The 11,154-nt window shown below is 37.1% G+C and overlaps 2 long non-coding RNA genes across 2 annotated transcripts in view; both read right to left on the reverse strand.

Moving 5' to 3' along the window:
- Positions 1-10,422, reverse strand: part of LOC135301570 (uncharacterized) — a 121,008-nt gene extending 110,586 nt beyond the window's left edge. Inside the window, exons 1-3 of the long non-coding RNA XR_010363325.1 lie at positions 10,084-10,422; positions 9,426-9,537; positions 8,208-8,328 (exon numbers count right to left, since the gene is read on the reverse strand). This is a non-coding gene — a long non-coding RNA (uncharacterized LOC135301570). The remainder of the gene's footprint in view (positions 1-8,207; positions 8,329-9,425; positions 9,538-10,083) is intronic.
- On the reverse strand, positions 342-7,055 carry LOC135301576 (uncharacterized). The gene is made up of 4 exons (XR_010363329.1): positions 6,903-7,055; positions 4,278-5,779; positions 2,086-2,197; positions 342-1,266 (listed from the first exon to the last, which is right to left on the reverse strand). It is a non-coding gene; the product is annotated as an uncharacterized LOC135301576 (long non-coding RNA).
- Positions 10,423-11,154: the final 732 nt, after the last annotated feature.

Consider the following 11,154-nt stretch of genomic DNA (forward strand, 5'->3'; position numbering starts at 1 on the left):
CACACAGAAGTGGCAGGACAGGAGACTTAAAGTGTACCATTTTTTTTTCACTGTCACTGTAGAGAAACCACTTTTATTTGGTAAGAGTTGAATAATCACTACCAGTAATGCAATGAAAAAAAAAAAATTGTAATTCTACATAAAAACATTAATTAGCAATATCAGTTTTGCTAAATAATTTTGCATCTTTCCTCTGTTTCCACATTACCTCAGAAAAAAAAATTTTTGAAAAACATCAGCTTTAGTTATGAGTAAAAACAGTGAATGCAAGGCATAAATGGCTGCAGTTGTAAGGGCTTCCAGATATTGTGCTTCCATTTGGAAGTGAAGATTTTCAAGAACCATAGGGAGACATGGACTATTGGGTGTGATTGGATATACTCAAGTAGGCAACAAACTTAAAGTTTTGTTTCATTTAATTAGAGTTAATTAGAAGACACCACTGATGTGTATGTTGGCTTGCTCTTCCAGAACAGAAGGAATGTAAGAAATGTCTATCAACATTATATTGCTGCTGTCACCAGGGTTCCAAAGTCCTCATCAAGACAATAGTTTTGTAAGATATTGAATATACACTCACAACTGAGTAATTAAGATCTAAAAGATTAATTTCAAATTGTCCAGGTATCTGTTGTGCAGCAGACATGTTTCTAACATTCCAGGTTACTGTAACAGCTACAAAAGTTTTCCTTCTTTTCTATAATTGCATATTCCGTTATTGCTACTCAGATTAATTCTCCAATCACCAGCCTTTCATTTTAATACATGCTCAGAGGAAACGTTCGTGACAGAATACTGCTGGGCCCTTCTGAATGATGGAAATGGCATCCAAATACATCTAATAATAGCTAAAATACTTCTTTTCACTTACAAGAAAAAGACCAGTTGCTTACAACTGAAAGAGCAACAGAAAATAACAATAGTCATATTCCAGAGGCATTACAGGCAGATATAAATTTTTCTACTCTCCTCCCCTCCACAAATTGTTTTTAGAAATTGTCTTGAAAGGAAACAGCTCTTGAATAAATTTCTTTCCAACATATTTTCATACAATTTTATAAATATACACAATACAAACAAGCCTATCATCTGCTATTTTTACATTATAATTTTAAGGAAAGTTTATCACATGAAAGCAGAATTTAAAGATCCTATCTATAACTTCACATGTTTTTTCCTTATGTTCTCTCTTACCAAAATTTTTCTGCTTTATGACTGGTCTGGCCATGCTGTACTCTCCTGATGAAATCTGATCCACACTGGAGCCTGCAGGGTTTGTGAAATTATTAAGTACTATGCAGACTTATACTTTTTGGACATGTAGCAGGTCTGATTACATGCCCACTGGTCTACAGTGCAACTAACATACAGATGATTCATGTAGATTATTGTTTCATTTCTAACCCACCTAATAAGTCAGCCTTTGTGGATACATACGCAAACAGTATGAAAATACACCACACCCTTTTAAAGGATTCCTTTTGGGAAACAAAAGTTTTCTCTGCTCGAGACAACCCTTTTAGTATGACTAGGTTCACACAATCCTAGTGGAAATGTCTAACTAAAAAACCAGACCAGTCAGTTCAGGAACTGTTATCAAACTGAAACCATCAGTGTTCACCCTGTCTTCAGTCTTTCCTCATTTTGATTTAAAGAAGAGAGTTGCAAGTGCAGTGCTTTAATTCCCAGAAGTTTCTAGGGAGCCAGGCAAATGAAAAAGGAAGTACACACAATAGAGCTTTTTGTTTGCTGTTTAACTCTTGCTTTGTCAGGCGCATCTCAAGAAGAAACAAAAAAAACTAATATGATTTCCAGTTCACCTTGGTTTGCCTGTTGCTTTTTTTCTTTCTTTTTTTTTTATCCATGTATATATTAATAACACTCTTTATACAGGATTAATAACATTTTGTGATCTACATTCTAATCATTAAAAAGTTAATGCTGTTCTAATCAATTACCCACAGAAGCTGTTCTCAGCATCTCATTTGGAAAGATATTGCAGAACTCTGCTATATCATACACTTATCTCAGGAGTGTTACACACCTCCCCAAGGTGCCTGGAATCAAACAGTGTACTGCAAATACCTTTTAACCATAACTTTATTGGACAGGATGCTGGGCCATTGTGTCTAGACCATGCTTTTGCCAAGAAAAGTTGGACCTGATGATCCTTGAGGTCCTCTTCCAATCTGGTATTCTATGAAATATTGTACAAAAATTAGTTCAGTCACATGATCTTGGCAGCTACAAACGTCACCCAATATTTAAATACTCCAGAGTGTGATACAGAGCCACTTCCTCCCAAAGCCTGTGACTATTATGAATGGCTCATCATCACTTCTTGAGGAAACAAATAAAATTTTAGTTGTTGATGGCATGTAAAACAGGGATTTTACATTCTTCTTTACAAAGTAAATTGGTAGTGTCAGCTGAGATGTCTTCACAATCAGTGGTAACTTGCAACCTTTTCAGAACAAGGACTGTAACTGTGTTGGCACTTTGTCTTGGCCATGGGTAACATGCTTTTCTAAATAGCACACCTCTGTGTGTGTGTGTAAAGAATACCAGGCTCCATGCACAGAAATGTTTTCAGTAAACATAGAGCTACAGCCCAAGTTTGTGATTGTTTTGTGAACCCAAGGGATTTGTTAACTCAAACTCTATTTATGGCTTTGTTATCTTTTAAAAAGCTCATCCTAAATGTATACTTAAATTAAAATTCAAGGTTTTTTTGGACCTGAGTTCTAACTAGGAAGTGTGAGAGGCTGAGGGGTTCCCATATTTTACTGAAACCTCAAAATCAGACAGCTAAATTCTGCCTCCAGAAATGGCACAGCAATAACGGAAGAATCAGTCTTCCCATGAGAGTTTTTCACTTGGGAACAAAACCAGGAAATGCCAAAGAAGTGAAGGTTTGGAACAACTCAGAAATGATACCTGATTTGATCCCATAGTCTCTCCAAAAGCATAAAGTATTTGGTCACTTCATCTGTGTTTGTCATCTGCCTGTGCACCTAAATGCACCTCATCCGTATGTAGGACAGTATTCCCTCTAGGAAGGTATCCATGCAATTTAAAACATTTTCTTGATACAAACAATTACAAAAATCAGACGACTTGCAAATCTGATTCTACAGTTTGCCAATCTACTCAGCTGCCTAATGTGACTTTTCTCTAAAATTTTACAAAACCAAACCAAACCAAAGAAACAATCCCCAATAACAAAAAAACCTCCACCAGAAACAACAAGAAACGCCACATACAAAAAAAAAAAAAAAAAACAAAAACAAAAAAAAAAAAAAAAAAAAAAAAAAAAAAAAAAAAAAAACAAACAAAAATCCCCCACCACATCAGAGTAATCCTTAATTGCTTTCCTGGACACAGCCTCTGGTGTCTCCTGCAATGGGTTTTTGCTGTAGTTTCAGAGGACATAAAAGGTCTCAGCTGAAATCTTGAACAAGCTATGTCCACCTACCTGCAACAGTATATATCTATTTGAATAAATATTTAGCTCTGACAGAAAAACATTTTCATTAATGAGCCCCCTCTGGAATTTCCCCTCTGTCACTTGACTCTTGTGATAAAACAAAATTAATTTTACAAAGCATCCCATCTGGCAATCACACCATTTAAAATTATTTTATTACTATAACATTGAACAATTGAATACCTTCAAACTTTGTTTGTGAAAATTTTCATACAACACACAGCATCTCGAAGAGAAATAGGGAGGCTACCACGAGGTAGCAACTCCTGTGTAACAACAGCCAGGTCTGCCAAGGGTACCCAGCCAGTACTTCAGTACACTAAGACAACATCTGTGCTCTTGTTTGGAGTTATGTGGGAAAAAAAGGTGTTTGATTAGGCAAGCTTTTAGCTACACATACCAGAGATGAGTAGTGATAAAGAAATATTTCTTTAATTTATTTCAGTCCTAGGTTGAAGCCAGTCTTAAAGAACTGCTTAGGTAAATGACACTTTAATCGCATCTGCCCAGTTCTAATCTAGAAGACTGAAGAAATGCATAAACTTTTCAAAGTCAGCTAAAGCTATGAAGCATTTCCTGATGCATTGTAAGTGGGAGAACAGAACCCGAAAGAGAACTCAAGTGACATTTCTGATTGACTTTGTATATGCAGAAAATCAAAGAAATTGTCCTGGAACTGTGTAGTTAGGGAGGCAATTTGCAGCTAGTGTCAACAGTGCAGTATAGAAAGTAATAAATAGTGGGGATATAAAAGCCCTGGGGAGGGATGGGAAGAAGAGGAGAAACATACCTGACAGCATTTGAAAGGCTGAGTCCAAAGTGGAATTCCTACAGGGGCCAATCTGCCAGCCAGAACTTTGCCACATCAAGTAGCTTTATTAAGTCTTCTGACTCCTTGGGTCAAAGCTGCCAGGCTGAACAGCATTAGAGGCATAGGGGCTTGATTTCTGCAACTGAGAGTGCTGTTCAACAGAAATCATTGTCTGCTTGCAATACCCACACCTCAAGGAAACTTTTAATTTTATCTGACTCAGTGTTAGTTCTGTTCTTCTGTCTACTCCACCTCATTTTTCCCAGACTATGAGAAATAACAGGCTTAATGGTTAAGTCTGAAAAGCCAACATCCTTTGACAAAGTAAACCCTTAAATCTAAAACATGCTTGTTAGATGAAGCAGATACTGATATTCCTGATAGAGTTAGCTAGAAAATGTCTTTTTGCTGGATAAACTTCAATACATACTTCCATCTGCTTTTGCTTTTCTTCCAAAATACTTCTAAAATAGGCTGGGATGGAGAGTTAAGCAATTAATTTTACCTTCAGATATTTATTTTTTTCTATCTTTTTAGCGTAAAAAAGGCCAGAGAGCTCTCCCATTTGTCCCACTAGATAGTGCTGCTCAGGCATTGCCACCCAGGTGTGATGGTGCATACTCCTCATGTGGGAGGTCATGGCCCAAGATGACTCAAATGTACTAGGCCTTTATTGTTTCCATTCAAACTGCATCATTACTGAGGCGCTGTAGCTTATTGACAAAACTTGCCCTACTATTAGGCAGGGAACCAAGTTTCCTAAGGAACTCAGGAGCCATAAATCAGTTTATAACAGCCTTACACCAGTTTTAGATCTCTTTTTTCAAGTCCATATATTCCAGTGTTCAGTTGGGTTTGTCACACACACACACCCCACAAAAAAAACCCAAAAACTATTGGAGGAAAAAGAGGCTTTGTTTCCTTAATTTCATGGGAAACCCCACAGCTTCCAGTGCACATAGTGAAGGCACGACATTGCCTTTGTTGTGTGTTAGTATTCTTACTGGAGTGTAAATCCCAAGGGAGTGAATTCCCCTATTGCAGAGGAACCTGGAATAGCAGCAGAAATTTCAGCTTTTTTCTCACTTCTTTCACAAGTCTGCCCATACTTTGGTGTCATAGTAAAAATGGTGAAGCCTCTTTTGTCAGTATTAATGCACTCCCATATGATGAGGGGAGGATAAGACACCATTGTTTACAACCTCAAAAGGTAAATCAGTGTTCTCAAAGCTATAGCTTTGTATTCTTATCCCTGTATCCACAGAAACAAAACAAGTAGATCATGAAGCTGATTTCAAAGCAATAAACACTACAGAGAATTTGTTTCCCATTGTGACTGGTCCATACAAGATGGCAACACTCAACTTGAGTTGTCAAATCCGGGGAGAGGCTTTCTCAGTTTAAGGACCTGGCTTTTCTGTTTACAGTCTTTGCTGTAACTTTTCTTGATGACTTGAATGATGTGCATTTTTTGATGAAACCTGCATGCAATTTTAAGGGACACATGTAGGGATCACTTAGCTGTAATTTGCTCACTTGCATATCAAAAAGTTTGTAAGTGACTTGGCTTTACTTTTAGGTGACATTGAGTTTCAAGAAGGCAGAGTTTCATTATTAAGAATCTAAAAAGGTCATAATAATGAATGTGTAGAAACAGCAATCAAATAATATAATCAACTGGCAATATCAATAAACCACTTAATTTCAATTAAGTTCTCTTCCCCAAATTCTACATTTAAAAAGACGAAAAAAATCTCATTCTTAAGGCTCATGCTAAGTGTTTCATTTTCAGGTAATGGAACTAATCATTCATTGGTTTAGAAAACTATTTTTTAACCTGGGAATGATAATTTTCTAAACCAGAACACTAACATGATTAGTCAAACAACTTCCATGTAAAAACACAGCAAGTTTACTATTCCAAATAAGCACACACACTGAGATAATAGTTATATGTTTTGAAATAGCTATATTCAAGCGAGCAGAGTGGTAGCAACATAAAACTAATGCAATTCAAAGCACTCAGACCTTAGCTGTGTTACAAAAATTGATGTGGATTTCTTCCTATCCTCACCCTGCTCCTGAAACTGTTTCTTTGGGTAGGTACAGTGTTGATCACAGGTGAGGCTAGTGAGAATCTCACTCCCTGAGTGACTGACTGACACCATCTCAATGGTAACTTTAGTTAATTCTAGTGCTGGGCCACCTGTGTGTAGAGAATGCTGGATGTTTTCTATCAGCTTCAACACATCTAGAAAAACTCCTTGTCTTCTTAAATTAAAAAAAAAGAATTTATTTGCACCACTCATCTTCTAAATCTTTTTAATAAAAACCTGTTTGGGACATTCCATTGCTTCATTGGGAAACCACAAAAGCTTTACTGGTCTTTAATTTCTGGGTATTTCTATGTAGATGCTGAGATAAAACTAATTCTAGTTCTCTGAAAATTCCCCAACATGTCAAGTCTTTGGTGGAAAAGGTACAATGTAGGTGTACCTAATTGTACCTTCATGAAGAACTTCACTGATATTTAGATCTGTCCGTATGCTTCCTGCAGTCATGCCATCAATCAAGGAGGTATAGGAATCATGTAAATTTACTCACCTAGAGCAATGAGATGCTTCTCTCCCCAAAAAGGCTCTCAAGAGGATACTTACACTTTATACAGATCTTCTGCTCTAATGTAAACCTCCAGCTACACCAGTAAGGATGAAATGTGACTTTCCTGACACTGCTTTGGAATTCTCTCTCTCAGAGGAAGTGTCACATTACAGCTTCCTTCTACCCACAAAAGGGACCATTATTGCTTGCAGTGCAATAGCCTAGATAGCACCCACCTGTGTCAGCTTCAGAAAAAAGGTGGTATCTAGCTAGAACAGCTTTGCAACTATACTCATATATTTTATAGTAGAAAGAGAAAAGTCAGATATGTATAAGAAAAATAGAGGGATATAATGACTTCATATGAGAAGAGACTGAAGGCTCTAATAGATACTACAGTTTTAGGATGAGATAAATAAGAACAGACAGAGCAGATATAATAGCTGATATTGGGATGGTAAAGCGTTCACTGAGGACCACTCCCTCTTATGCAGCTCAGAGCCAAGATACTTATAGTAGAAGTCAATAGTAGAAGTCAACATGTAAGCAGAAGTTACTGTACTCTACAGGTTAATTATGTGAAATTTATTACCTCAAGATATCACTCTATCTACATTTTGGAAAAGCTTATAAAAAAGATGAACATTCAGGTAAGTCTTATTTAGGTAAATGATGTCAGCATTTGTATTTAGATTTATTAAAAAGACAATAAAGCTTTATTTTCAAAGTAATAAATTAAGCGAACTTCCTCTGTGCTGGTTATTCCCTAACACTTCATACTTTGCTCCAGCTAATGTGATGTGTTAACATAATTTACTTCTGATCTCTATACACAGGAAAGCACTTCCATGTTCCCAGAATTCAAACTGGTCAAACTATTTTAAAAAAAAATATTTGAAGGTGCAATTGGTTCTTGTTCGAACCCATTTTCAAGTAAAACTCTGTAATTGACTGTACAATCACGAACCTTAGTGACATTTAGGAAGTCTTTTTTTACAGCCCAGTTTCATATGCTTTCTGTGGTTATTCAGAGAGATATGCTAACTTCTAACTAAATGGAATTGTTAATACCCAAAACTTACCCAGCATTAAATTTAGTTTTAAGTGTCTGCCTTTGCTCAATCATTAAGAGAATCCTAGGGTTTGGGTGTTGTTTTTTTTTCCAGCTGTCTTGTATATAAGTAGTTTCAAACAGTAGAAAACAGGTCTCTGCCTGTTTGAACAAGCACAGCTTGTTCAAAGCTTCCCAAAGCAATTAATTACTAGTCTTTGATATTTAAAAAGTTCCTCATACAGGATGTGTCATACCTCAGATCCATAAGGTGCTTTCATCCAGGAGATGTGATGGATTTTACAATGTCTGAATCTTCATGCCAGAAGCTGGGAATTATTTTTAGCTCCCTTTTCCTCATATTTCACCAACATTTTGCTAGAAATGCAAAAAGAAATTTAGCAGACATTTTTGTTTTATCAGTCTGAGACATATAAATGGAATACTCTAAAGACTATAGATACAAAAGAATAAAGGTATTGTAGGCAGAAAATTATACAATTAGTAGTGCCACTTAGGCTACTTGTGAAGCTGGGATTTCCAAGTGCAGGTTTCTTTTAATTTGCCTAGCATTGAGCCACAAAAGATGAAGTATTTTTAAAAGTTTTTACACAGGATCCACGAAACAAATGCAATACTCAGTGATACCACATACTTCTGAAAATCCTAGGTGTTAATTGCTGCAGTGCTGATATGGTGATTTCAGTTTATTCCAATGTTAGCTTTGAATATGTTTTTTTCATGATGACAGGGTCTTATTTTTGAATGCCACTTGTTTATTTGTTGGGGGATGGAGGACAATTTTCAACATTCACACTTCAAATCCATGCAAGGTCTATGGCTGGAACATCAAGATTATTACAAACTGTGGTTATTATTAACTTATTCTCAGTTGAGAATATGGAATAAAAGCCAAAACTTCAGAAATTAACAGCCAGTATTTGTCATCTGAGAGCAAGTAATTCAGTAAACTAAGTATCTGATATCAAAAGTAGGGAAAACACCATGGTTAATGAATGTACCTGATGAAGCTATATTTAAAATTATAAACATAGCATATGTTTATAGCATAGCATATATAATATGCCACAAATTGGGACTGTCACACTAAGACAACATTGGTCCACACTGAACTGCGGATTCTTTCACTGTAATCATTTTCTGATTCTAAAAAGACATGCAGAAAAAAAAGGTGGAGGAAAACAAGTTCTTGCTGACACTCATATGAAGGGCTACACAGAATCCACTAGTGTAGGAGGCAGGTAGGAGATAAAGCAAACTGTGAGTGAGGCTCCATAGTGACACAGAGTCCCCAGGCAGGTGCAAAGGAGAGCTGCTTTATTGCAAAAAACCAGGCTTTTGAAGCAGTAGGGCCTTTATCAATTACATAGCTTTAAATAATAACAAACATAATTCAACCAGCTACCATACACCATGATGTGAACACACAATGGTTGTAGAAGTTGTTTATCTACCTCTAATTCAGCTGTGTCACTGTCCCATAGTCCATTTCTACTTAGCCAAAGTACCAAGCCTCAGCCATAGTTTTACAAGGCCTTCCTTTTTTAAGGTTGTACCTACAAGAAGCTACAAACAGTGAACTATTTTTTTTTATAAAGGAGAAGTTGTGGAGCAGAATAAATGATACAAAACTGCTCAACTGTATGAAAAAAAATTAATTATATCTTGGCATTGAGGAATACATCAGCAGTAAGGTTTTCTTCTTTCCCGCAAAAAAAAAAAAAAAAGGAAAACTCTTTTGTAATCATCAGCTACTCATGTAGATGCCATAGCTATAATTTTTTGGGATTTATAATGTCTTAATTTAGTCATTAACCTTTTAATAATTTTACTGTTAGTACTTATCAAAAATTTTAAAAAAAGAATGTAGTCATCAGATTTTTATACAACGGAATTAAAAAATAAGCTAATCCTACACGGAGCCTATGCTGGCAATCAATAACCATGATTATCAGCAAGACTAAATTGAAGAAATCTTTACCTATTTACATGAATTTTAAAAAATAAATACAAATTAAATACAAATGCAAGTGTATTAATAACTTGTTAATGCCAAAAGCCAACCCTCCCCATCCACTAAGATGTAACACAAATATTAGGAAAACTACATACCTGAAGGTTATAAAGAGTCAAAGAAGCAGAAGAATTATACCAAATATTGAAGTTTTGAAACACAGGTTGTCCAGAACAATGTATCACCAATAAATAGTTGTGTATGTAAATGGGTGAGAAAATGCTACTGGTAACAAAGAAAGGGTACCATGTATATATGCTTGTTGCAGTGTGATGTCAGGGCTTGCCTCAGTTTCCCTTGGTTTCTCCCTGAAGTTTCCTTCCCAGGTGGGGTGTCAATCACCCTTCCTTTCCCCACCCTGGACCTCTGCTGGGCACTATCAACCCAGAAATTCCAAGGGGAGCATTGAGTGATTGGCAGGTTTAAAGGATGCTCTCCACTCCCTGGGGGGCCAGTGGCCCACCCAGGTGTCCCTCTCACCTGAGACCCCCTCCCCCTGTGCCTGGTTGGTGGTCCCTGGGTCCCCTCCCCTGCCACTCTCCCCAGGTAAAAGGACAAGCAGAGCATGAGGCTGGAGTTCTGGTGGAGAGTTCTGTTGGGAGAAGTTCAGTGGAGTTGTTGCAAGATTCAGAGGCTGTGCCACCAAAATAAAAACTCTATATTAAAAACTCTCCATCAAGACCTACTCCTTTCTTCACCTCATCTTAAAGGTTTCTCCAGCTCAGGAAGGCCTGAGGAGTGAGCCCCCTCAACAGCAGGCTCCAGTCCGCAAGCTCTGGAGTCTGCCCGGACTTGTCTCCACGTGCCCAGCTGCGACCACAGGTACTGAATGGCATCTCTGGGGAGGAAGGACCACAGATGCTGCTATTTGGTCAGCAGCTGAGGCCAGACAGACCAAGGCAGTCCCATCAGTTATATTGGTACACTCCAATATATGCTGTTCTTGCCAGTTGCTATACAGGCTTGATGAAAATGAAACTAAAAAGAAATGCCCAAAGGGGTAGAAGATTATGCTTCACAAATAGTGTTACAAAACTGTAACAGCCACAATTTATTTTACTCATAGGAGTTCTGGCACATTTTAAGGGGTCACATGAAAGTAATTTCAAAAACATGGAGCAAAGCACATTCTTCCGCAGACAAGATGGCATGTGGATTGTGTCCTAGAA

The sequence above is a fragment of the Passer domesticus genome, chromosome 1 (genome assembly GCF_036417665.1).
Source record: "Passer domesticus isolate bPasDom1 chromosome 1, bPasDom1.hap1, whole genome shotgun sequence".
Lineage (NCBI taxonomy): Eukaryota > Metazoa > Chordata > Aves > Passeriformes > Passeridae > Passer > Passer domesticus.